The sequence below is a fragment of the Aotus nancymaae genome, unplaced genomic scaffold, assembly GCF_030222135.1.
Source record: "Aotus nancymaae isolate 86718 unplaced genomic scaffold, 86718_ANA_hifiasm-v0.15.2.pri h1tg000015l_1, whole genome shotgun sequence".
Lineage (NCBI taxonomy): Eukaryota > Metazoa > Chordata > Mammalia > Primates > Aotidae > Aotus > Aotus nancymaae.
Genome location: NW_026988427.1, coordinates 5025852 through 5053269, shown reverse-complemented (window position 1 = coordinate 5053269; position 27418 = coordinate 5025852). Strand labels below are relative to the sequence as shown.

General features: G+C 48.2%; 1 long non-coding RNA gene across 1 annotated transcript in view; it reads left to right on the top strand.

The window, feature by feature from the left end:
* Positions 1-1108: 1108 nt before the first annotated feature.
* Positions 1109-27418, top strand: part of LOC135275157 (uncharacterized) — a 38191-nt gene continuing 11881 nt past the window's right edge. The window contains exon 1 of the long non-coding RNA XR_010342860.1: positions 1109-1295. This is a non-coding gene — a long non-coding RNA (uncharacterized LOC135275157). The remainder of the gene's footprint in view (positions 1296-27418) is intronic.

Here is a 27418-nt window from a genome sequence, read left to right as displayed (position 1 = left end):
GTTTGTAACAGCAAAACACTAGAAACAGCTCAACTGCCTCAACAGGGAGGGAACTGGCTACATCAGTGATGGCAATACCCACACAAAAGAATACCATGCAGTTCAAAGAAGAAATGCAGATTCATGAGCGGGGTAGACAGAAAGATGTTCAAGACATACTGGTAAGTAAAAAAGCAAGTGATAAAAAAGGTGTATATATTAACCTGTATTTTAAAAAAATTTTTTGGGACAAGCTCTCACTCTGTCACCCAAGCCAGAGTGCAGTGGCTCAATCACAGCTCACTGCAACCTCCTCCTCCCAGGCTCAAGCCATCCTCCCAAGTAGCTGGGACCACAGCCGTCTACCACCACACCTGGCTAGTTCTTTTATATTTTTAGTAGAGATGGGGTTTCACCATGTTGCCCAGGCTGATCTCAAACTCCTGGGCTCAAGAGATCCTGTAATCCCACCTGTTGGGATTACAGGAGTGAGCCACTGCACCTGGCCTTTTGTTTGTTTGTTTGTTTTGTTTTGTTTTGTTTTGTTCAAGACAGAGTTTCGCTCTTGTTGCCCAGGCTGGAGTGCAATAGCGCGATCTCGGCTCACTGCAACCTCTGCCTCCCGGGTTCAAGCGATTCTCCTGTCTCAGCCTCCTCAGTAGCTGGAATTACAGGCCCAGCTATGTTTTGTTTTTTAAAAGCATACCCATATGCTTAGATATATTCTAAAAATATTCTCAAGTAAGTATGAACCCAAAGTATCTGAGACAGGTCTTAATCAAATTAAAAAGTTTATTTTGCCACGGTTAAGAAAGCGCCCGTGACATCCTCAGGAGGTCCTGACGCCAAAAATTGTTTAGCCCCAACGTAGTCGAGACACAGCTTGTTTTTATATATTTTAGGGAGACATGAAACATCAATCAATATGTATAAGATGTACATTGGTTAGGTCCGGAAAGGTGGAGGGGGTGGGTTTCCAGGGCATAGGTCGACAAGAGACAAATAGTCGCATTCTTTTGAGTCTTTAATCAGCCTTTCACCGAATACACAATTTACATGTGGTGGGGGTGGGCTAGAAGAATAGTCACTTATGCCTCAGTCTGGCTCAGTGAATCAGCATTTTTACTTGAACAATAGGGCAGAGGAAGCAATCAGATATACATTTGTTGCAGGTGAGCAGAGGGATGACTTTCTGTCCCACGTCTGTGAAGATCAGCTGTTGGTTTACATTGCCAGGGTGAAATTCAAGGGAACTGCTTTAGGGTAAAGATCTCGAGGCCCGCAAGGAATTTCCTTGTGGGCAAATTGTGAAGAAGGCATGAAGCTTTTAATCATCTTCGTAGCTATCTTATTTAGGAATAAAATGGGCAGCAGGTTTGCCTGACACAGTCCCCTTTGGCCTAGTGATTTTGGGGTCCCAAGATTTATTGTCCTTTCACAAAATGATTAACAGTGATTATTCTAGAGCAGTGGTCCTTGCAAGGGCAATTTTGCCTCCTACGGGACATTTGGCAATGACTAGAGTCATTTCTTTGGTTGTCACAGACAGAAGGGGGGTGCCACTGTCATTGAGTGGCTAGAGGCCAAGAATGTGTCTAAACATTCTGCAGTGCACAGACCAGCCCACGACAAAAACATTGTTTGACCCGAGATGTCAGTAGTGCTGAGGGTGAGGAATCGCTGAGAGGTTTAAGAGGTTGAGTGCTCTCAAATGTGGGGAAGAATAATTTTTCATATCATGCTTCTCTGATGCTTGCATTACATTAATAGCAACAACTATAAAAATCTGCCCACTCCTAGCTATGAGCTAATACGTGTAAAATGCCAGCAGATAGCAGGTGACCGCAAGGTGTTCTTTCCCTGCTGGCCTCTAGCTTTCACTTCTGCAGAAATGGGTGTGCTAACACCTCTCTGGGGGTGGCTACAGGGCTCATTTAAGGCTACAATTCAGGCCCTGACCACCTGGCTCTGGGCACATCTGTTAAACGCACCAACCTGCTTGGGGGCAGCTTACCATATCCTTCCCTCTGCCACTGGTTATTCTTCTGCTGAAGTTCAAGGGCCCCCAGCTGCTTCTCAAAGCAGGAACACTTCTGCAAAGCACACCCTGAGTTGGAATAGCCGAATTCTTGCCTGGGAGAAGTTTTGATTTGCTTTCCGTGGCACTGAACCTGATGTTGCTGGGTCTCTGAAGACAGGGCTGCCAGACAAAACTCAGGACATCCAGTTAAATGTCTCATGCAATATCTGGGATATACTTATACTAAAAACTTATTCATCACCTGGAATTCAAATTAAATTGAATTCACACATATATAGTCATTGTTTTAATCTGGCAACTCTACTGTGCAAGCAAGGTAGAGATGAACTGTGTGCTCTTTTCCAAGGAGCTGATCTCATCGGAGAGGGATTTTGATTTTGTTCCATCAAAAGTCTTGCTCACTTACCAAGGGAGCTTGGATCCTGCTGGGAGGCTGAGGTGGTCACTGCCTTTGACAGTTTCAGAAAATCTCAGGCTCCTGGGGCTTATCCAGGCTGGTTGCAAGGGTCTTTTCTGGAACATGTTTGGCTGGGTCATTACCGAGGAGGAGGAGGGGTTGAGAGCAGAGAGCAGAAGCAAATGGAGTTCAGGCCTCAGGACCTCCCTGTCATAGGCCCCATCCGAAGCCCTATTGTATGTTTGTAAGTTCAGATGGTCCTTCTTAAAGAGGGGCTGCATACTGTATGTGCCCCCGGGTCCACCAAGCCTGGGTCTGGTCCTGGCTGAGAGGGCAGTGCTCTGAAGTTGTTTATCCAGTACCTGCTATGTGCCCAGCCTTGAGCACACTTAACCTCAGCCAGCATCATGGGCTAGGGCTCTCTGTGGGCATTCTACTAAGGAGGAAACTGAGGCTCAGAGTGGTGGCGTAACTCCCCCAATGACACACAGCTGGGAAGTGGCAAAAAAAAAAAAAAAAGGATTTGAACCTAGATTGAGTCTCCTGTTTGCTGAGGACAGCACTCAGGACCCTGGTTCCTTGGGGCCGGTTGGAAGGAGAGACTTGCCTCCCTGAGGGTCTCTGCTGGGTCTCAGCACTGCAGAAAGGGGCTGTCCCCTTAGGGGAAGCTGGGGCCCTAGCCAGGGCCAGAGCAGGAGTAGGTTCTGGGAGCACAACTGAAAGTTTCAGAATGATGCTTGATGTCCAAAAATATCAAGCACCGATTTCATGGCAGGCACAGTTGCTAAGAGACTTCACAAGCATCATCTCATTTAACCTCCCAGCAACCTTGTGACAGTTTGATCATGAGCTGCGTTTTGCAGATGAGGGAACCGAGGTTCAAAGAAATGCTGTATGTGCCCCAAAGCACCCAGTGGGTAAGGAGAACAGGGATTTGAAGCCAGGCCTCCTGCGAGAAGGCAGGCAGCTCAGGAGGCGGAAGAGGCAGCACTGGGCTCCTGCGGGGGCAGTTCGAGGACTGTTGTATCAGTCTCCTGTTACTGCTGTAAAAGATTGCTAGGAGCTTAGTGGCTTAAAACAACACAATTTTTTTACCTTACAGTTCTGAAGGTCAGGAGTCCAAAATGGGTCTCACTGGGCTAAAACCAGTGTGTCAGCAGGATTGCATTCCTCCTGGAGGTTTTGGGAGAGAAGACATACATTTGCTTTTTCCAGTTTCTGGAAGCCACCTGTATACCCTGGTTCACGACCCTTCCCTCCAACTCCAAAGCCGGCAGCATAACATCTTCCAGACTCTCTCTGACTCTCACTTTTGGCCTTTCTTCTCCATTTTTTAAGGATCCTAGCAATTCCCCCAGACTCAGCCACATAATGCAGAATAATCTCTCCAGCACAAGATCCTTTACTTCAGATCTCAAAGTCTCTTTAATGATGTAAGGCAACATGGTCAAAGATTTTGTGGATTAGGACATGGATGTCGTTGGAGGTGGCATTGTTTTGGCCGTCACAGTGCTGCCTTGGCCTTAGGTGGCCTTTGTCTCTGTTCTGGGAGTGAGGGGTGAAGTCATGGGGCTGGAGGAGGGGACAGGAATGGGGCTCATGGTTGAAGAGGGGAAGTGAAACAAATATTCTTAATGTGGAATCATGGTCAGGGGGGTCACGGGATGGCCTCCCTGAGACGTCTCCAGCCAAGAATCTGAGGAGACCACTCTGGGCACTGCCATCTTCTGAGGGGCACAGAACCATGCCAGGGACCGCCTAACTGCAAGAAAGTCTAGAAAATGCAATTCAGCTGTGTGCTCAGGATGACAAGGAAAGCATGGCTATTGTTGAAAGTAGTGCAAGAAGTTGGTAGGAGGGTACCCCAGATAGATGGACTCCCTAGACTCTCGGGACCGTCGCCCAGGTCTGCATCGTTGGGTGAGACTAGGGAGGGACCCAGACAGAAGGACAGGTGCAGTGGCTGGGCGGTTCACACCCAATTATGCTAGAACAGTATAACCCTTTCACCCAGAAGTTCAGTTCCTATGAGTTTATACTGCAAATAGGTCCACTCCTGCATGAAATGACATGTGCAAACGTGATCACTACAATTTATTTATAAATTTGAAATAACCTAACTGTCCATCAATAGGGGACTACGCTGGTAGTAGAGTCAGTGTGGAGTTCTATGCCGTCATCAAGAAAAAAATCTCAGACAAAAATAAGGATCAGGATACTATGTTCAGCATGCTACAACTAGGACAAAATTGGGCGAAAGAAAGAATGGATGTATATTATTTATATTTGCATAAAACAGCACTGCAAGATTATGCATGAAACTGATAGCATCAGCTGCCTCGAGGGAGGAGAAAGACTGTGTGCCTGAGAGACAGGGTGGGAGGGAGGTTTGTCATGATTGACTCTTTTCACTTTTCAAATGTGGAACAAAATGAGTGTATATACTGTGTTCCCTATTTTTTTTTTTTTTTTTTTTTTTTGAGACAGAATCTCGCTCTGTTGCCTAGGCTGGAGTGCAGTGGCGCAAACTCGGCTCACTGTAACCTCCGCCTCCTGGGTTCAAGCAATTCTCTGCCTCAGCCTCCCAAGTAGTTGGGATTGCAAGCACCTGCCACCATGCCTGGCTAATTTTTGTATTTTTAGTAGAGACGGGGTTTCACTATCTTGGCCAGGCAGGTGTTGAACTCCTGACCTTGTGATCCACCCACCTCAGCCTCCCAAAGTGCTGGGATTACAGTCATGAGCCACTGCACCTGGTGTGTTCCCTATTAATAAATGAATGGTTAAAGTGTTTTAAAGAATCCTTTGAAATCCTACATTCACAGAAATACTCGATTGTCTAAGTTGGAAGAAACTTCAGCCATTTGAGCCAAGCTACCCCTAAGTGATGGTCTTGAGCTTGAACTCTGCCCATGACCCCCTTTAAGAGCCAGGGAATCTTTTCCTTTCTTTTCTTTCTTTCTTTCTTTCTTTTTTTTTTTTTTTTTTTTTGCGACACAGTCTCGCTCTGTTGCCCAGGCTGCAATGCAGTGGTGCAATCACAGCTCACTGCATCCTTGACCTCCTGGGCTGAAGCCATCCTCCCACCTCAGTCTCCTGAGTAGCTGGGACCGAGGGCACAGGGCACCACACCCAGCTAATTAAGGGCCAGGGAATCTGGTTGCCCAACATAGTCACTTCCCTCCCACCATTCCCCACTCCTGCACCCAGGGCCAGACAGCTGAGCACGTGGCGGTGTCCGGTTCACCTTGCTCGGCTTCCTCCAGACTTTGGCGCACAATGATCCGTCTATCTGGGGTACCTTCCCACCTGCTTCTTGCACTGCTGTCGGCAATAGCCATGCTCTCCTTGTCTTCCTGAGCACACAGCTGAATTGCATTTTGTAGGCTCCCTTGCAGTTAGGTGTGGTCAAAAGCTAGGTCTTTTAGGAGGTCACTGAGGTTAAATAATGTCATAAGGGTGGGGCTATAATGCAGTAGGAGTTGTGGCTTTATAAGAAAAGGAAGAGAGCATGCTCTTTCTCTCTCAGCATTATTTTTATTTTCATTACCATCATTGTCTTTATTGGTTTAGTATATATTCATTGCATCCCTCTTGTTCCTTCCCTTTCCTCAGGAAAATCTGATCCAGATATCCATCCTCCCTTCCTCCATGCTCCCCTGGGCCCTGGGGAAGCTGACTTTTCCACCATACCTCAAGCAGCTAGTTCGATTGGTAAAGGGCCCTTCCCACCCCTGCAGCAGTGACTGGGTTTGTCTCCTTTTTGTCTCTTCCTCTCACTTCCGGCCTCTGCGTGCCACTGCTCCGTCTCTGACTTTTGCTTCTCTAGCTGTATCCTCTCTCCAGGTGGCCACAGCCAGATCCATAGATTTTAATACCATCCTCATCAGAGGTTGTCCTGATTGGTCGCATTGTAAATCAACTCTGGCTGTACAATGCAATCACTTGGGGAGCTTGTAAAAGTCCCAGTGCCTGACCGCAACCCACCAGTTCTATCAGACTCTGAGGACTCAAGCATCCACAGTTTTTAAAGCTCCCACGTGAATCCACAGAAGCCAGGCTTGGGAAGTGCCGCTGGAGGCAGGGGCGGAAGACCTGGCGGTCACGAGGACCTCGGTTTGGGTAGCAGCAGTGGATGTGCGAGTGGCTGTACTTTCTGGGTATGTTTCAAAGGTAGGGTGAGCAGGGTCTTCTAAAGAATCAGATGTCCAGTGTTAAAGCAACAGAGGAGTCAAGGATAACACTAAGGTTTCGGCCTGAGGAACTAGACAGAGGACATCATAGGAAGAGCAGGTTTGGGAGGGATCAGAAAGCAGATTGAGGTTCGATTAAGTTGGAGATGATTATTATGATGATTAGACATCCAAATGGAGACCTGAAGTTGGAGCTGACCACAAAATATGGACATCAAGGGAGAGTCATGCTCAAGAGAGTGGAGAGTCAGCGATAAGGATTTGGGAGTCCTCAGCACATAGACCCATGCCTCTCAACCTCATCTGTGCATAGCCTCTCCTGGCGAGGGCTTTTTAAAATCCTGATTCCCACGCCCTGTCCCTGACGGATGACATCAGAACCTTTGTGGGTGGACCCCAGGCATCTGTATTTTCTAATTGTAAAATTGTAAAATTCTCAATGCCTGACAGGTGATTCCACTGTGCAGTCAAGATTAAACACCTCTGTTTTAAAACCTAAATGAGATTGAGACATTTCTCTACTCAAAATCCTCCATGGGCTTCCTATCTAAGTCAACATAGAGGCTGGCCATGATGGCTCATGCCTGTAATCCCAGCACTTTGGGAGGCCAGGGTAGGTGGATCACCTGAGATCAGGAGTTCGAGACCAGCCTGGCCAAAACATGGTGAAACCCTGCCTCTACTAAAAATACAAAATTTAGCCAGGCATGGTGGCAGGCGCCTGTAATCCCAGCTACTCGGGAGGCTGAGACATGAGAATTGCTTGAACCTGGGAGGCGGAGGTTGCAGCGAGCTGAGATCACGCCATTGCACTCCAGCCTGGGTGACAAGAGCAAAATTCTGTCTCAAAAAACAAAGCAACAACAACAACAAAAACCAAAAACAAAGTAGAAGCCAGAATACTCAGCACGGGTCTCAAGGGCCACACCTCCTGCCCCCGCCTACCTCCCTGACCCCGCCTACCTCCCTGACCCCGCCTACCTCCCTGACCCCAACCCCTCTCCTACCATGTCCCCCTCCCTTACTCTGCTTTAGTCATTTGGCTTCCTTGTTGTTTGTGAAATATACCAGGTATACTTCTGCCTCAGGGCCTTGGCATCGCTGTGGCCACTGTCCGGAACGCCCTTCCCCTTGATGCCCTCACGGCTCACTCCCTCGCCTCCTTCACTCTCTGCTTAGACCGCCCTAGTTAACATCGCAACTTCCCCACCTGCACTCCCCATCTGCCTTCTCTGCTGCACTTTTTCCCATAGCACTGATAATATGTAACAGTACTGTGTATTTTACTTATTTCCCTCTTGCTAAAACATATCAATTTTTAGAACTTTCTTCTATTTTGTTCATAGCTATGCTGCCTATAGCAGGTACTTAGTAAATATCTGTTGAAAGGAGAAATATGTTAAGCCAATCCTCGCCAATAGGAACTACAGGGGCTGACTTAGGAATGGGCACGAGACCCAATTTAGGCAACTGAGATGCAAGGGAGGCTGACTGGGGACTTCTAGGAAAGCCCCAAAGAGATGTTGTGTAGATTGTAGCTTCAGTGCCACAACCATCACTGCATTGTGGGGTGAGGGATTCGGGTAGGGGTCAGCACTGGCAGCACCCCAGTGGGGTGGAACTAAGGGAAAGGGGACACCAGACCCGGCCAGTCCCCAGCTAGCCACCTCTTTGTTGTTTATGCCAGTCAGAGTTTTTTTTGCTTTTGTTTTGTGTTCTGTTTGTTTTCATTTTTAAGATTGTCTGGGAGGTGGCTGTAGCCTTTTCAAACAAATTAAAACTCTCCCGGTATGACCTGACTTTTTCTCAGGACACATAAAGGCTTCATTTCTGAGGGCAACACTCCCTTTAGAGCTGCAGCTCTGGAAGCCGAGGAGTCAGGGAGTGAGTCCCGGTTCTGCCATCAATTTCCCAAGCTGGGCCTCAGTTTCCCTGTTCTTGAAGGAGAAAAGCCTGAATGTCTTTTCTCGGTCCTCCCGGCTGGGAGAGTCTGTGACGATCCCCGATGTTTTGGGATTCTGTTCCTCATTTTCAGCTTCACACTGCTCACAGAGTAGGCAACAGGACCGTGCTTGCCAAGTAGACCATCTGACCAAGAAAACCAAATCAATGTGTTCCCACCCTTCTCTCCAGCACACCATGCCTGCTGATTTTATCCAGGATGTAGCTGCAGTTCAGGGGAGGGGGCAGTGCAGGGGCAGCAAAGGGAGCTGTTGAAGGGTCTCAACTGAAGAAGACACTGGATGGCCTGGGAGGGAGGCTGAAGTGGCATCGCTTTTTACGTGACTTAATTGCTCACCTAACAAGTACTTACTAGGTGCCCACAGTGGTGGGCCAGGCCCTCAGCAGGTGCTGGAGCCATGGGCTCTGATGTCAATGTGTTGTGTCGTTATAGAGTGCCAGCACTTTCTATGCATTGTCTTACCCTGTCTTCACAATATCCCCATGGGGTAGCTACCAATATCATCTTTTTGGTACTTAAGGAAATTGGGGCCCAGAGAGGGTAAGAAACATGCTCTGGGTCTCATTGAGAAAGTATCACAGCTGAGATTTAAACCCAGGTCATCAATTCCTGACTCCTGAGCCTTGCTTTTAACTGCTTCCCAATGGCTCCTGTCCATCCACTGGACCTAGGCATGTCCAGTTTCTGGGCATCCACTCTGGTCCTGTGCTGGCAACTGGGAGTACAGCCACAAAGTGGACCATCCAGAGCCTATGGAGGGGCTCCAAGAGCTCAACACAGGACCCAGGTGTCCAGATGCACTTGAGAAAACCCATAGCCTGTTGGCCTGCTACCACACATGGAGTCCTGTTCCCACTTAGGTTCAGAGAGTTTGGCCCACTCATCGATCCATCCATCCATCCATCCATCCATCCATCCATCCGTCCATCCACTTACTTATTCATAGCTTACTCATTCACTTAAACATTCACTCAACCCCTGTGGCCCACTCTGTACTAGACTCTGGGCTAAGATTTGGGGATAAACCTCACCAGGAGAGACCAGGTCATTGACTCACCACTGAGGGCATAAAGGAGGGTCAGACAGTAAACAGAAGCAGATGAGATGGTTCAGGGTGGGAGGAGTGCTGGGAAGACAATAAAATCAGGCAGAGAACTGAAGAGAGACTGGGAATGAGAGAGGCACTTTAGGTGGAGTGGTTAGAGGAGGTCCCGAAGGAGATGACTTTACAATGTGGCCAGAAAGAGGAGAAAGGGCCAGCCCAGGGGAGCGCAAAGCCTGCAGAGTTGGAAGAATTGGAGTGTGCTAGGAGGTGACAGAAGGCCTCTTTGGACTGGGAGTAAGCGGCCTCTGTGATGCTGAGGTGTGGTCAGCTCCAGACACGCTGTATCCACAATCGATGCTCACTCCAGCAACCAGTGCCTGGCTCCTTCCGCAGGGGCCTGCCTTGGAAACACTCCAGCTCATAGACAGCTGTGACTGTGGTTGAGGCCCCTCCTTCTCCAGGGTGGGGCTGGCAGGTGTCACCAGTCTCTGCTGTCATGGGTCAAGGAGCAGGGCCTTCCTGAAACGGCATCAGCCATGGCTGACCTTAGCTTGGCCTCTACATTCTTCAGACTGTGGGTTTCTTCCCCCAGCCCCAGGGGTTGGGGCTTTATGAAGCCTTCTGTGCTGCAGCAGAGAGAGGCTAAGAGACTGGACTGAAGTCGCTCAGCAGGTACCCGGGTAGATGAGTCTAGAATTCCTCCTTTGTCTCCAGTTTCTATCCATGATTGTCCATCCTAGGTGGTCTCTCTCTAGGCAGAATATATCCTTCCTTCTATTCCTGAATGTTTTCCCCCTCCTGGGCTTGCATAAAGCAATATATGGGGAAAAGGCAAGGTTTCCTTGGACCTGTGCTTTTCTTTTTTGTTTTTTTTTTTGGAGATGGTCTTTTTCTCTTGTTGCCCAGTCTGGAGTACAATGGTGCGATCTCAGCTCACTACAACCTCCGCCTCCCGGGTTCAAGTGATTCTGCTGCCTCAGCCTTCCAAATGGTTGGGATTACAGGTATGCACCACCACACCCAGCTAGTTTTGTATTTTTAGTAGATACGGGGTTTCTCCATGTTGGTCAGGCTGGTCTTGAGCTCCTGACCTCAGGTGATCCTCCTGCCTTGGCCTCCCAAAGTGCTGGGATTACAGGCATGAGCCACCGCACCCGGCCCTGTTCTTTTCTTATGTCAATGTTTAATGTTCCCTATAATCATCCATTTGTCCATTTATTTGTTTCCGGCAGTCATTTATTCATTCAACTAAAGAATCACAAAACATCCACTCTGTGAATTACCAGGAAGAACAAGTAGAGGTCTTGTCTTTCATGATCTCACAGCCTAGCCAAGGGCTCAGGGACAGCAAGGATTGTGGGTGGTGGGGCAGCGGCAGGGGGTCACAGAGACTGGGGGCGGTGGGTTGGCCAGCAGTGGGAACAGTTACAATAGTTACCATGCAATATGACTGGATTGTATCAAAAGCAAAAGCAAATCACTGTTGGAATACAAATGACAAAGTAACCAACTGTTCACGGAGTCAGGGAAGGCTTCACAGAGGAAGGGGCATTTGAGCTGGGCCTTGGAGAATCAATAGAAGTTTGCTAAGCAAATCATGCAGGATATTGATATTCTGGGTAGAGGGACCCGCATGAGCAAAAGCACAGCCATATGCTGTGCCTATTTAGGAAGGAAATAGGATGGAACCCGGCTAATGAAGATGACAGCTATCATGTATTGTTTGGGGTGATTAGTGTGTCCAAGTGTTTTGCATCTATTTAATCTTTATAACAAGTGTCATTTGCCCGATTTTTACAGATGGGGAATTTGAAGCCCAGAACAGGGAAGTCACTTGTCAAAGGTCACACAGCTGGTAAGAGGCAAATACAGGATTCAGGCCAGGTCTGCCTGACACTTGTATCCTTCACTCCTCCCTCTCAGCCTGAGATGTCAGGGTGAGGACAGTTACGTCAGGGAACCCCAAGAAACCCTAACTTGTTTCAGAATCTGCAGTGCAATAGCCTGGCAGCCTAGCAGAGGACCTAGCAGAGTTCTCTTCCAGGATCCCTTCCTTGCCCTCCCTGCCGGGACTGAAGTCTGCTCTGTCATCCACCTCTCCATCCATCCGTGGCCTGCAGGTCTTGTCTCAGCTGACCCCAAGTAAAAGAGGGTCACGGGAAGAACAGACATCACCTCATTTCCAAGGATGGTGCTGTGCATGGAGATGAAGTCTCGCCAGCAAGCAAAGGGGCCTCTGCAGAGGCAGAGGAGCCAGGGGTGCTGACAGGCGCATTCTCTGAAGCCAGGCGACAGTCTAATTACAGGCCGGCTCTGTAATGAGAAGCGTGGGCTGGCTGGGACTACCCGGCACGGCTCAGGGCTCGTGGCTCTGAAGGAAAGAGGGGCAGTCAGCATCCAGGCGTGCAGGAGGGCCCTGGGGAGAGACCACCAGCTCATCTGTGTCTGCAGACCACACACGTGCTGGCTCTGGAGAGGGTGAAGGGGAGATGAACGAGAACCAGGCTGACTACCAGTCATGCGGCAGGTGCTAAGCTGGGACTCTTACTTCCATCTCTCATGTAATCCCCCAACAACCTAGAGAAACAGGTGTCATTTGCTGTTTCATAGAGGAGAAGATGGAGGCTTCCAGGAGTGAAGCAAATTTCTCAAAGCTCACGTGCCCAGGAATGGAGGTGTGGGCTTCCGACTAAGTTGTGGGTGAAACTGAAAGGCTGTTTTCTTCCCGGGGGAAATAAAGGAAGAGGCAGTTCCATTCTGGGGCTGAGAGAGACCGTGAGGAACAGGAAGAAACAAACAGGCTTGGCTGTGACCCAACTGGGGCCCTCCCCACCAAACTATGTGGGCGAGACAGGAACATGAGGCATTATTTTGGATGTCAAAGCAAAGGGTGACATCAGAAACCCAAGTGGCTTGGGAACATCAGAGCTGCATATTTGGGCTCTTAACTTTACCTTTCTTTCTTTGCTCACCTTTGTGTTTCTTTGGGCTATAAGTCCCTGGGGAAGGGAAAGGCCTCTAGGCTCCTGTGCCAGGTTAGGCCACAGATCACCTCCCTCTGACAATCCTCCAAAAACTTCCCCACACACCTTCCTCCCCAGAACATCCGGGTGGTTCTTCGGGAAGAGAGCCATGCTTTTTCCCCTGGACTTCGCCTCCTTGTTTGGAAGGGATTGCAGTGGGCAGTGGCCTGGAAGCAGCTGTGTGGGCCAAGGAGCTACGACTAAGGTCCTTGAGCAACTCCTGGGGCCCTCGTGGCACAGAAAAAGCTGCCACCATAACAGGGTAAGTACTCTCAGCCCCTCTCAGCGCCACCTGCTTCTGATTCAACTACAGGCCTGCCCGGGGACTGCGGGTGCAGCTGCCTCTCCTGCGCTCATGTCACGGCCTCCACCCCAAGCTCTGGCTGCAATCCAGCTCTCCCTACCCAGTGGGACCCCTCATGTCATGTTTTGACTATGCTTTAAAGCTCAGGAGGGGGTTTCCTGTTTGTGAAACGCCCACTCACAACAGGACAGCCCTGTGTCTAATACAACTCAGCAAAGTCTGGGACACAACAGAACAGGTGTTACATCCTGTGACACAGGAGCCTCACTTTATGTAAATTGGGGGAGCTCTCCACCCTCACACTTGTTCACAGCGGTGCTACAGAGCCGTTTAAGACCTCAGGCCCTGCCGTGATGCTTCTTCCCTCCCAAGCCCGGCTCCAGTGCCTGCCAGCAGAGTCGCCTTGGTGCCACCTTCTTTGCCCTCACTAAACCCCAGGTTCCTCATTTATGAAATGGGCGTGGTGTCCTGTCTGTTTCACAGGATGCTGGTAAAGATCAAACGGGGTGATCCAGGTGTGCCCTGAAGTGCTGCACCAGCCAGTTAGCAGCCCTCGCCATGTGCCACCTGCACACAGCCTGGAGTGGCAAAGCCCCTGGAGACACTGAAGCTGTTGACCTTTTCCTCGTTTTCAGGAACATGGTCCATGCGAGTCATTTTCTTTCACCATCCACAAATAAGAAAAGACGTTGTTACATTAGCTTCAAGATAGCTCTTTCCCCAATGGGAAATTTCTGGTGACAGTCGCTACGGAAACACAGGCCCACCGGGCGGGGCTCTGGGCCAGCATCTGGAAGGCAGGTAAGGAAGTGACTCACTAATGCTTCTGAGTGTCACCTAGCAGGTCTCCACCGCCTCAGGGGTGGCTGGCAAGGGCAGCGCAGTCCTCCACCCCTGAGAGGGCTCCGTACATTGTACCAGCAGGTTGGCTGCAGGATGGGCACCCCTGGGAAAACAGGGTAGAGTTGAAGGCTGGGACAAGGTTGGCATTAGAGGAGACTGGGATGGGCCCCAGGTGTTTTGTTCTCAGAGGCTCCAACCCCATCTGGTCAGCCCCATGGCTGCTCTTGCCACGCTGTAGAGGCAGAAGCAGCTGGCATTGCCATGGTAACCAGGCAGCACCAACTTCCAAATCACCTCTGAATTTTCTATGACAACGAACATGTTTGCAAAGTGAGAGCCATGAGCAATAAATTATGCCAGGGAGCTGTGGGGAGCTGATAAGGAAAGGTGGTCAAATTTCCTACCTCCTTGGTTAACCAAGAATGTAGAAAAAAGGCACGGACTAACCCAAATTCAGGCCTGAAAGAAACATTAGCTATACTTCCCCGTGTTGAGATAGAGTGTACGGGGACTACTGTTCCCTTTACACATAAAAGCACTGAGCAAATGTGAGCCATCAGGCTCTGGTGCAGATGGTGGGGCAAGGAGCTAAGGAGATGGAAAGAAAGACAGGACCTGGTTATCAGTGAGATGAAAGTCCCTGGAACCCAGATAGGAGAAGACTTCATGGGAGGGAGGTCTTTGTAGATTTTGAAAATTCAGTCTGGATGCAGTGTCTCAAGCCTGTAATCCCAGCACTTTGGGAGGCTGAGGCGGGAGGATCACTTGAGGTCAAGAGTTCGAGACCATCCTGGCCAACGTGGTGAAACCCCGTCTCTACTAAAAATACAAAAATAAACTGGGCATGGTGCTGTGTGCCTGTAATCCCAGCTACTCGGGAGATGAAGGTTGTAGTGAACCGAGATTGCACCACTGCACTCCAACCTGGGCAACAAGAGGAAAACTCCATCTCAAAAAAATAAATAATAAAATAAAAAAAGAAAGAAAGAAAATCCAGATTCCCGGAAGACGCAGTGAGCATTCCCTATGTGCCTGGCAACAGGAAGGTAATTGCAAATCTATCACACACCCATCTCACGATGGCCCTGGTCTCCCCTCACCGTTGTAGTTAGCCATATGCTTATTTCAACATCTCTAGTATCCACATCAATAAAAGTAGGAAGAAACAGGTACAATGAACTTTAATAATACATTTATTTCATGTAATACATTCAAAATATTATTTCAACATGGAATCACTATAAAAATTATAAAATGATTGCTGTGATTTTTTTTCTTTTCTGAGACAGAGTCTTACTCTGTCACCCAGGCTGGAGTGCAGTGGCGCAATCTCAGCTTGCCATAGCCTCTACTTCCCGGGCTCAGGTGATCCTCCCACCTCAGCTTCCTGAGTAGCTAGGACCACAGGTGCCTGCCACCACATCCAGCTAATTTGTCCATTTTTTGCAGAGACAGGGTTTCGCTATGTTGCCCAGACTGATCTCAAACTCCTGGTCTCAAGTGATCCACCAGCCTCAGCCTCCCAAAGTGCTGGGATTACAGGTGTGAACCACCGCCCCACCCTACTGTGATGTTTTGTGTTCCTTTTCCTTCCTGAGTCTCAGAAATCTGCCGTGTCTTTGATCTTCACAGCACCTCTCAGTGTGGACTCGCACATTTCAAGTGCTCCACGGCCGCACGTGGCCCGTGGCTACCGTACTAGATGCTATGGTTCTGGATCCTGGAGGTGGAGGTGTGGCTACGTGATATACTTTGCCTTGGGTTGGCAAGCTTGTCCACTTCAGAGCTGAGAATCCAACCCAGGACTGTGCCCATGGGAAGGGGTCTGAGCAGCAGGTGTGGTCTTGGAAAGGGATTGGTCTGCTGCAACAACTCTGCTCAACTTCTGTGGACATTTTGGGCCAGGTCATTCTTTGTTGTGGGCAGCTGTCCTGTGCTTTGTAGAATGTTTACAGCATCCTCAGTCCCTGCCCACTAGAGGCCATTAGCAATCCCTGAGTTGTGACAACCGAAAATCTCCCCAGATGTTGCCAATCTGCACTGCAGATTCTGGACTCGCCAGCCTCCGTCATTGTGTGAGCCGATTCCTAAAGGCACATCTCTTTCGAATACACACACTCCCTCCCAGCTCTATTTCTCTGGAGATCCCTAACTAATAAAACAGATTTTCATTAGCTACTTCTTGAAAAAGTAGGAGAAAAATCAGTTTTGTTTCCTGTAAGTGTCAGGAAGAAATGCAGTGTTTAAAGAAGGAAAGTCACAAGCTGAAACTATTTGGTGAGGAATCGCCTCGTGATTGGATATCGGAGATGCTGGAATGCTGTCCAGGGTGGGAAACAGCTTTATGTAAGACCAGGCTGAGGCACGGAGCGGGCCAGGCTAGGTCCCAGCTGGGCTGGGTGAGGTGAGGGGGCTGTGGGAGGCGAAGGTCTGCCCGTTAGTGCAGTGGTAGCTAGGACCAGCTGGGCTTGGCTGCAGATGTGTGGGAGGGCGGGAGATGGAAGCAGAGTCAGTCAGCTCAGCAGCTAGGCTGGGCCCTGGGGAATATGAGCAGGAGCAGGTGACAGGCGAACAATGATCAATTCTTCATGGGACCCTGCTTGGTTGTACTTAGTCGTCGAACATCTGAGGGAGAAGAGGCCGGGTGCACTGAGGAACGTGGCTCCTGAAATAAAGTGGGCTGGTGGTGGGGGCGGAGGGTCCTAAAGGAAGCTCTGAGGTAGATGAGCTCCCCAAGGAGAAGAGCAGAGAACTGCGATGGATGCCAGGGGCACTGGCCCTGCGAAGCGAAGGACTAGAAGCCAATGAGGGAAAAGAAGAGGCTTGACGGGCAGTGCCATGAAGGCCCCGCCAGGGAGCAGAGGCTCTTTCTTGAGACTCTTCCACTGCTCAGGAGCCTGTGGGGTGCAGTAAACTGAGCCTGAGCTCCCTGGCACCCCACCACGTGACCTTGACTGATCACCTCCCTAAGCTGAAGCTTTTTATCTGTAACTTGTAGGTAGCAATTGCCACCCACAGTTACTGCAAAGATCGGATAAGAGTATAATTGCTAACCATGAGGAGGCACTTAATAGGTGCTTAATAAAGCTCTTGGCCTGTTGGTAGCTGTCCGATTGTAGCAAGTGTCCCATCCTGACCTGTGAGCAAGGAAGAGCATGCTGCCCAGCATGCTCTGAGAACACTATTGTCAGGTACTCCCTAGGGGCCTAGTGTGTGCCCTAACTCTAAAAGCCCTCTCAGGAGGGACTGGTGTTATTATCCCTACTTGACAGATGAGGAAACTGAGACTCAGAGACTTACCCAAATGTCCACAGCTGGTAAGTGCTGCAGCTGAGTTTCCAATCCAGGCTGCTGGACTAGACAGTCTCCATGGCTCTGCTCAGCCACCTTATGCAGTTCTACCACCAGACTCTGAGCTCCTTGAGGACAGGGATGGCCTCATTCAGAACCTCACCCTGTGCCGGACACAGCAGTCAAGACAAAAGTTCTGCAGAGAATTCTGGCAGTGCATTGAGACAGAGAAGGACCAGGCTCCTCCTCTGGCCTTCAATGCCTCTTCTTTTCATGGAAGAGGCTCTGGGGGTCAAACATTCATTATGCACAGAAAAACAGTGATCAGAATGGTTTGATAGAGGCGAGGCAGAGAGCACTGTGGTGGATAGATCACAGGCTCTGGAGACAGATGCTGGGATCTGAAAGTCGAACCCATCACTTCCTAATTAGGAGACTTGGAGCAAATTACCTTACCTCTGTGTGCCCAGGTAGCTCAGATATAGAGCTAAAATGAAATAATGAAAATACCAACCAGCCAGGACTGTTGTACAGGTTAAATGGGATAACGTAAGTAAAACCCGGTCCACAGTGAGTACTGAATAAGTGTGACTCATTTGGAGATCAAGTAGGGAAGACCAAGACGAAAGATAACACTTGCCACTTATCAGACAGCTGAGATGTTTCAAGCAATTTCTCTGCATTCTTTCCAATAACCCCCACCACCTGCCAGGAGGCAGGGGCTATTATACCATGTGACTGGCAGATGGGGAAGTTAAGGATCGGAGCTGGCACGAAGTGTCTGAGGTCACACAACTGAATAACGATGCAGAACTGAATAACAGTTTTTTGCCTCTGAATGCCACGCTCTCTCTTGCCCTCAACAGTTCCTGGAAGGCTGAGGAGGAACACAGACCTGTTGGCCAGGCTACCTGGATGAAAACTCATGATTGGAGGGGGAGGAGGCAGGCCGGGGAGCAGAAACTCTCAAGGGTTGGAACTGGGAGGGGAGTTTTAGAAGTGCTCTGTGTATCCCATTCTTATTCTCATTTCACAGATGAAGAATGTGAGGTTCGGCCACTTGGAGGGTCTTGCCCAAGATCACACAGCCAGTAGATACCAAGTGAAGATTCAAGCCAGATCTGAGTCTGAACTGCCTGAATGTGAGGTCTTGCCTCTGTCCAGGGCACCCTGGAGTAGGAGGAGTGGAAGGGGGATGGGGAGTGGGCTGGGGAGGTTACTGTCTTCATCCCACAAGTATCCAAGGAAGTGCCTAGAGTATTCAGAGGACCAGGATGCTGCTAAGTGGATTTGTGAATCCCATGTGGATTGTGATAAGCATTAGCTCCCTCCCAGGCCAGGATGGGGGCTCTGGACAGAGCCAGGATACACTAAGCCCATGAGCCTGTGGTGAGACCCTGCACGCTGATTACAGCTGCACTCTTCCGTTTCAGTTCTAACCACACTGTCTGTTTTCTGCCTGGCATGCCAGTTCCTAGAAGAAGCAGCTCCATCTCTGTCTGTATCCCTGGCAATTCATATGCTGACATGTAGTATTTGAACTCACATCACATACTCTGCTCCACACACCCACCTTACCGCTCACTATCCTCATACCCTTTGTTTTTCCTGAAAGAACATGTCCCTACTTGACACGAGGTATTTACCCATTAGTTGATTGCCTATGTCTATCCCCTATGCAAGATTGGGAGCTGCAGGCTGGGAGACAGCCTGTCTGTTTTATGTGTGGCTGTGAACCCCTAGGAGAATTCCTGGCACATGGAAGGGGCTGCATAAATACGTGCAGAGTAAATGAATGAATAGTAGGTGCTCAATATGGTTTTCCAGACTCAGTGGTTGAGCAGACACTGTGTGCTAGGCAGTTGCACATGTTACTGCATTTCATTCCCATGCTCACTTTGAAGCAAAGAATTATCTATCTTTTACAGATTGGATGAAAGAAGAGAGGTGACTTCTCCATGATCACATGTCTAGTTGGCGACAGAAGTGGGATTCAAGCCCAGTTCTGTCTTAACTCATAGCTTATTCCTATTCGACTTCACCCTGCTGCCTCGAAGATAAAGGTGAGATCAGGAGAGCAGAATGCTGGCTTCCCCAGAGGAACATGTGGTCTCATTTTCCGGTTAGGGATAGTTCACAGGATTCATGATCTGGTCACCAGAGGACAAGAACCAACTAGGTTAATGTAAAGAAAATGCTCAGCTGCAGCTGTTTAATGAGCAACTCAAAGCTGCAGATAAGGTAACTGACCTCATCGGCAAGACTGGGAACCACCCTCTGCTTTCAGCTCTTGATTTTACAGGGACTCAGAGAGGTCGAGGTAACTAGCCCAAGGCCACACAACTAAATCCTAGAAGAGCTATGTGGAGATCTGATCTAGCTCTGTGTGCCTCCAAAGCCTGTTTTCCCCCAAGTCGTTTCATGGATGCATTGACAGGTCCTGGGGCCAAATTGCAAAGCCATGTCATCGGCATCTGGTCTCATCCCACTCCCACAGGAATTTGCTGTCGGATCCTTGGTAGCAAATTTCTTTCTTCTTTTCTTTCGACTTTTATTTTAGATGCAGGTTGTACATGTGCAGGTTTATTATCTGGGAACATTGTGTGAGGCTGAGGCTGGAGGTACAAATGATCCTGTCACCCAGGTACTAAGCATAGTGTACCCAACAGTTAGTTTTTCAGCCCTTGCTCCTCTCCCTTCCTCCCCACTCTGGTAGTCCCCAGTGCATACTGTTCCCATCTTTATGTCCATGAGCAGCCAATGTTTAGCTCCCACTTACAAGCAAAAACATGTAGTATTTGATTTTCTGCTCCTATGTTAATTTGCTTACAATAATGGCCTCCAGCTTCATCCATGTTGCTGCAGAGGACATCATTTTGTTCTTTTCTATGGCTACATAGTATTCCGTGGTGTATGTGTAGTGTATATTCTTTATTCAGTCCACTGTTGATGGCCTCTTGATTGATTTCTTGTCTTTGCTATTGTGAATAGTGCTGGGATGAACAGGGGCATGCATGTGTCTTTTTGGTAGAACTATTTGTTTGCTTTTGGATATTTACCCACTAATGGGGTTGTAGGTCAAATGGTAGTTCTGTCTCAAGTTCTTTGAGAAATCTCCAAACTGTTTTCTACGGTGGCTGAAACAATTGACATTCCTACCAGCAGTATATAAGTGTTCCATTTTGTCCACAGCCTCATCAGTATCTGTGTTTTTTTTTGACATTTTAATAGTAGCCATTTGGACTGCTGTGAGATGGTAACTCATTGTGGTTTTGATTTGCATTTCTCTGATGATTAATGGCATGCAGCATTTTTCATAGTTTTTTTTTTTTTTTGGCCACTTGTATGTCTTCTTTTGGGAAGTGTCTGTTCATGTCTTTCACCCAATTTTTGATATTTGCTTTTTGCTTGTTGAATGGTTTAAGCCCTTTGTCAAATGTATAGTTTGCAGATATTTCCCCCAATCTATAGGTTGTCTCTTCACTCTGATGATAGTTTCTTTTGCTGTGCCCAAGGTCTTTAGTTTAATTAGGTTCCATTTGTCAATTTTTGTTTTTGTTGGAATTTATTATTACTATAAACAATTAATAAATAATTAATTGCATAAATTATGTATTAATTTATTATCATAAATTATTTCCCAAGGCTGATGTCCAGAATGGTGTTTCCCAGGTTTTTTTCTAGAATTTTTTTTTTTTTTTTTTTTTTGGAGATAGGCTCTCACTCTGTTGCCCAGGCTGGAGTGCAGTGGTGCAATCTTGGCTCACTGCAACAGCTACCTCCCAGGCTCAGATGATCCTTCCACTTCAGCCTCCCAAGTAGCTGGGACCACCACAGGGACGTACCACCACACTTGGCTGATTTTCCTTTTTCTTTCCTTTTTTTTTGTAGAGACAGGGTCTCCCTATGTTGCCCAGGTTCGTCTCAAACTCCTGAGCTCAAGTGATCCTCCTGCCTTGGCCTCCCAAAGTACTAGGATTACAGATGGGAGCTGCTATGTTCAGTGTTTCTAGGGTTTCTTATAGTTTGAGGTCTCACATTCTTACACTTAAATCTCTAATCCACTTGGAGTTAATTTTTGTATATGGTGAATGGTAGGGGTCCAGTTTAATTCTTCCGCATATGGCTAGCCAGCTATCCCAGCATCACTTACTAAATAGGAAGTCCTTTCCCCATTGCTTAATTTTGTCAACTTTGTCAAAGATCAGATGGCTGTGGGTGTAAGGCTTTATTTCTGGCCTATGTGCCTGTTTTTGTACCTGTACCATGCTGTTTTAGTTTCTGTAAGCCTTAGATTATAGTTTGAAGTCACATAATGTGATGCCCTTAGCTTTGTTTCTTTTGCTTAGGATTGTTTTGGTTATTTGGGCTTTCTGGTTTCGTATGAATTTTAGAATAGTTTTTTTTTTCTAATTCTGTGAATAATGATGTTGGTAGTGTGATAGCAATAACATTGAATCTGTAGATTTCTTTGGGCAGAATGGCCATTTCAATGATACTGATTCTTCCAATCTATGAGCATGGGATGTTTTTCCATTTGTTTGTGTCATCTATAATTTCTTTCAGCAGTGTTTTGTAATTCTCCTTGTAGAGATCCTTTACCTCCTTAGTTAGCTGTATTCTCAGGTATTGTGTGTGTGTGTGTGTGTGTGTGTGTGTGTGTGTGTGTGTGTAATAAATGCTATTGCATTCTTGATTCGGCTCTGAGCCTGATCATTATTGTGATATAGAAATGCTACTGATTTTGTGCATTGATTTTGCATTCTGAATCTTTACTGAAGTCATTTATCAGTTCGAGGAGCCTTCTGGTGGAGTCGTTAGGGTTTTCTGGGTATAGAATCATACAGTCTGCAGGGAGAAATAGCCTGACTTTCCCTTTTCGTATTTGGATTCCTATTATTTCTTTCTCCTGCCTGATTGCTCCTTGGCATCTAATTTCAACTTCATTGTGGATCTTCTCAGCATTCTTTGAATATTAATAAGTGTCTCTAGAAACCAAAACACCTTGGGGGGTCTGATCAAATAGACCTCTGAAGAAAATTTCAACATTTGGACCCAAAGATTGGGTGCAGTTGATAACCATGACCTTGTCGTCCCAGAATCACTTCCTTTTCCTGGGACTTACTCTGCCTCCACTCCAAGCACTGCCTCTGGCTGAAGAGGGCTTGTCTCATATTACCCTGCTCCCAATACAAACTGAGCCAATCATGGCACTTTCTACCTCAAAGACAGTTTTGATTGGTCCAATTCAGACCAATCAGAGACTTTCTGTGATACTGGAATATAATAAATATATGCATTTGTCCTTCCTCCTCAGTTCCTGGCACAGAGCTCCTAAAACCCTTGTAATTTTCCAAGTGATAGGGGTGACAGGAGCATCTTTTGTTATAATATTTAGTCTTAGTCACTGGTTCCTGACACTTGAGCTTCTAAGACCTTTGGAATCTCCAAAGCAGTAAGAGTGTCTTTTTGTATGCTAATGAGCTGGGATCTCTAACCAGCTTCAGGATGGGACTGGTCACCAGAAAGACTAAGGCAGGACAGGAGGGTTGGGACTTTCAGCCCCACCTTCCAACCTCAGGGAAAGGGAGAGAGGCTGGAGATAGAGTTAGTCACCAATGGCCAGTAATTTAACTAAGCATGCTTATGTAATGAAACCTCCCTAAAATCCCTGGATGGTGGGGCTCAGAGAGCTTCCAGGTCAGTGAACATGTGGGGGCATTGGGTGGAGGGTGTGCACCTGGAGAGGGCATGAAGCTCTGTGCCCCTTCCCTCCTACCTTTCCCTATATATGTCTTCTTTCCAGCTGTTCCTGAGTTGTACCCTTTATAGTGACCCAGTAAAATAAGCAAAGTGCCTTCCTGAGTTCTGTGTGCTATGTAGCAAATCATCAAACCTGGGGATGGAACCCCTGATGTAAAACCAGTTGGTCAGAAGTATAGGAGGTCCAGGACTTGTGGCATCAGAAGTGGGGGCAGTCTCGTAGGACTCAGTCCTTAACTTGTGGCATCTGATACTAACTCCAGGTAGATACTGTCAGAATTGAGTTAAATTGTAGGACATCCAGTTGGCATGAGAATATTGGAGAACTGGTTGTTGGTCTGGATAGACCCTACACATCTGATGTAAGAAGTATTCTGTAAGTAGAAACAGGTTGTACCTTCCCTAGGAAGTTTTGAGTGGGAACTGAGAGAAGGGGAATGTTTCTCTCTGGTAATAGACTGTGCAAGATGTTCAACTCAAAAATCAAGAGATAACTAATTTTCAGAGAGAAATTTGAGAGTTGAGACAGCCTGCCACAGGACCTACAAATCATTTGAAAGAGGCATCACCTTCCTAACTTCCTTGACTTGGGAAACCAAGCATCCTTGGGCCACTCAGTCCCTGTGGCGTCTACATAGCTCATTATACATGCCCCCAGAGCACAGAGGCAGTGCGGAGCCATGGCAGAGGTGGAAGCTTTAGAATCAGGCTGCTTGGGCAACAGTTCCAACCCGGTTACCTACTGTGTGGGATGTTAGACAAATCACTTAGCTTCTCTGTGCCTCAGTTTCTTTATCTGAAAACAAGAGGATTATAATGGCTTCTTTCTATAAAGTTGTGGGCATTAAAAGAGATAAGATGCTAGAAGGTGCCCAGTAATAGTAGGTGCTATTATTAATTGCAAACATAGTAAACTTTCTTCGTCCTTGTGGACACACTCTTTGGTGCCACAGCCTACTGTTCTAGGGGACTTCTCCATGGAAATGTGGACCACGTAGAGGTCAGCCTTACTTTGGCCCCACAATGCCCTCTGAAGGCTTTACCCCCAACCCCTTCCTAGCCCAACCTCACCCAGCTGGGCCTAGCATGCCAAAACCCAGAATTCCTGGCTGAACCCAGAGCCCTCCTGTTATCATCTGAAATCCACCTGCAGAGAAGCCCCTCCCACCCAGGCTGCTCCCCTCTCCCCAAGATGCCTGGCACATGCATGCACCAGCACACACAGTCTCCTGTGCACACGCACATGCATGCAGGCAAACCCCACCCCCCACAGGCACACTCCCATTTATAGACACAAATTAATATGTTCAATAATTACATGCATACCCATGAATTCAAACCTCATACTTCCACTCATATGCACCATACACTCCTTCATTGAGCACATCGGTACAGGAGTGTCCAGAAATGCAAATATCACAACTGCAAAGGCAGACACGCATGCACAACACACATGCACACACACACACACCTGCACATGATTCTGATGTGGGACAGAAGCTGACTTTCCTTGGGAAGGACTGGTAGCCCAAATTGTGCAAGGTCAGGAGGGCAGGAGGAAGTTAGCCAATGGGCAGTAGGCTGGGTCGGGGAGGGTGCCCTGGTGAGAACTAAAATATGCTTCAGTGGTAGACAGAGGTGGCTCTGTTTCTTAGTTACTCTGAGAGTATCTTTTGCTGTGTGGTCCCTCTGGCCAGCTCCATGCTCAGGGGCTTTAGTCAAAAGACCTTCTCAGGGAAGACTTCCCCAGCCTCCCAACCTGAGCTTGCAAACCCCACATGTTACCCACACAGAAGCACACGAATCCACCTCACCCTCAGCTTGCCTTTCCCTCCCAGCATTTATCAGCACTAAAACACTGACATTGTTACCTTAAAAAAAGTCATTTCTGTCATTTATTCCTTCCCTCTAGAATATACTGCTTCCTAAAAGCAGGTTTTTTTTTTTCTCTGATATGTTTCCTGCTTAATTTCCAAAACTATAATGCCTGGTTCATAGGAGGCAATCAAGAAACAAATCAAGTGGTTTTAGAAATGATTTGTTTCATACTCTGCACAGCACACAGCACCCTGAAGTAGGTACTATTCAGAGCCTGGTCCTATAGAGAGCAGAGGCTCAGAGAAACTAAATGACATACCCACAGGCACACAGCTCCTGAGTCACAATCAGGTTCTGACTCAGGCAGTTTAGCTCCAAAACCTGGGCTATCAGTGAATGGTCTACCTCACCAGTGTGTGAGCACCAGGAAGTTCACTCTCCTCCTCTGAACTCAGCTGCTCAGCTGCAAAATTCAGTTCAACACTTTATTCTTTCATGTCTCATCCAGCTGAGGCATGGTGTGATTTCACAGTGAACGCTTCACAGGAGTAAAGGACTTGATGCCTGCCAAAGCATTTCCAAATAGCTTACCTGATTCGATTCCCACAACCCAGACATTCCCAAAGGTTCCTTTTGGTAAGGAAACTTCTGGGGGCTCCGGAAGGTGAATACCTGGCCCAAGGTCCCATCTCTAGGGGAGTGGGGCCACCCTTGAGCAACTGAGTGTCCCCCGGGTCCTGGGTTGCCAGAAAGGCATAGACTTCTTCCAGCCCCCTCTGTCCAGGGACAAGATTGGTTTGCTCCCCCAGATAATTACCAACGCTCGCTACCTTCTCTTTCTCTTTTCATTCAACTTAATAATATCGGTGAATATCAATAATATCAGTGAATATCAGTATCACCTACTAGACGCCAGGCACATCACTGGCCACTGGGGCTGCAGCTCATCTCTGTCTCCATAAGCTTGCATTCCAGGAGAGGCTGAAACACAACCTGATGTGATGGGTGGGCTGATGGCAGAAGTTCAGGGAACGTTAGGGCTACATGGGTGTGGCCCCTAAGGGTCCAGGAAGGCTTCCTTCCCCAAAGAGGAGGTGATGCCTGAACTGAGACTAGTAGATTGGTAGGAATAAATTAAGTCACAGTTGGGGAGGGTGTCCCTGTGCCGAGGCCCAGAGGTCAGCAAGCCAGGCCATTGGGAGAACTCACCCCACCCACCTCTCCGCTCTGGGACTCTACCCTGCACAGCCCGTGCCTCTGGAAGCCACCGACTCTTGTTGGAAGGGAGCTCCTTCCAGCACCATTGAACGGCTGGCTGCTGCTGGGGCTTCTCTCAGCCCTTCCAGCTTCCCTGCTGCCTGGCCTACCTACTCCATCTCCAGGGAAGCAGGATTCATTCTAGGCCCGATTTATTAGCCTCATCCTGGAGTCATCCCAGATGCTGTGGCTGGTCTCATTTACTGACCTGCCTGAGGGCCGAGAAAGGAAATTCATTAGGCCTGCAGAGCCCATGGCCAGGCCCATCTGTCTGGGCATCTGCCTCCTTTCCCCTCCCGTTCCATTCTCCTCTCCTCTTCCTTTCTCTCCCCTCCCCTCCTATTCTCTCCCCCCACAAAGAAAGGAGGCTTTGTGCCTGAGTCTCTGCTCAGGACTACCAAGGCAGTGACACCACAGAGCCTGGCCCTCAGGGGAGGATCCTGACCAAGGAGGAAGAAAGGCACAGAAGTCCTCTGCAGCCTCCAGTACTGCACCCTGAGGTCCCCCAGCCTCCTACCAGACCCAGGAAACACACACTCTCCATCTGGGGATTTGGAAACCTCTCTCCCAGGTATACCAGGCCTGCCTGTTCTTATGCAAAAGGTGTCTTCCTGGCAAGTTGTATGGAAATAAGATCTCCTGAAATAGATTGCTACCTTTAAAGCGGAAGGCGAGGCAGCCTCGGAGGCATTTCCATTCCTGGCACAGGGCCAGCAAGGTGATGCCACAGAACAGAGGACTCAATGCGTTTTATATTCATATGTCTTAGAGATATAAAAATATATATAAACGTATAATTAGCATATCTAACCCTTGATTACACAAGATGAAATTACTTTGAATAAAGGTAAAATGGGTATTTACATTTTTAAAAGCAGATCAATTTAAAGAAAAGTGCTAAGTATAGTTACCGAAGATACAGTGTTTGGCAAAGACACTAGAGTTTAGGACACATCATTCTAAAAGAGTAAGTCAGTGAACGCGTTGCTAAAGTTAAACTTCTTGTGAGAAGGAGCAAACCTTGATTTCAGCAGTGCATCTCATGGAGAGAAGCTGCAACCCCAGGTACCTTGCCAAGCCGGCACCTGCTCCCCTCAGCCTGCAGAAGAGAAGTCATCCAAAACGGATCACATGTGTGCAGTGACCCCGGAGGTTTAAGCAAACATGGCCTCAGGCCTTGGTAAATGTTTAGCCTTAGTGACTGGCTGGCAGGGGTGAGGCCTGAGGACCTCTGTCCCTGACAGCTGGCCCTGTGGGGGCAGGCTGGGGGGTGAGGATAGGGAGGGAAGGCCTGGGTCAAGCTCCTCGCGCTGTGCTCATCTTTTCTGTCCTAAGGAGAGCTGACACTCTTGGAGTGTTTTTTCAGCTTCTGTGTGGGTAATAGCCTGGATCCTGTCTCCCTCTCTCTTTTTATCTCTCTCTCTCTCTCTCTCTCACACACACACACACACACACACACACACACCCCAATTACTGCACCCAGCTACCTCTATATACATGT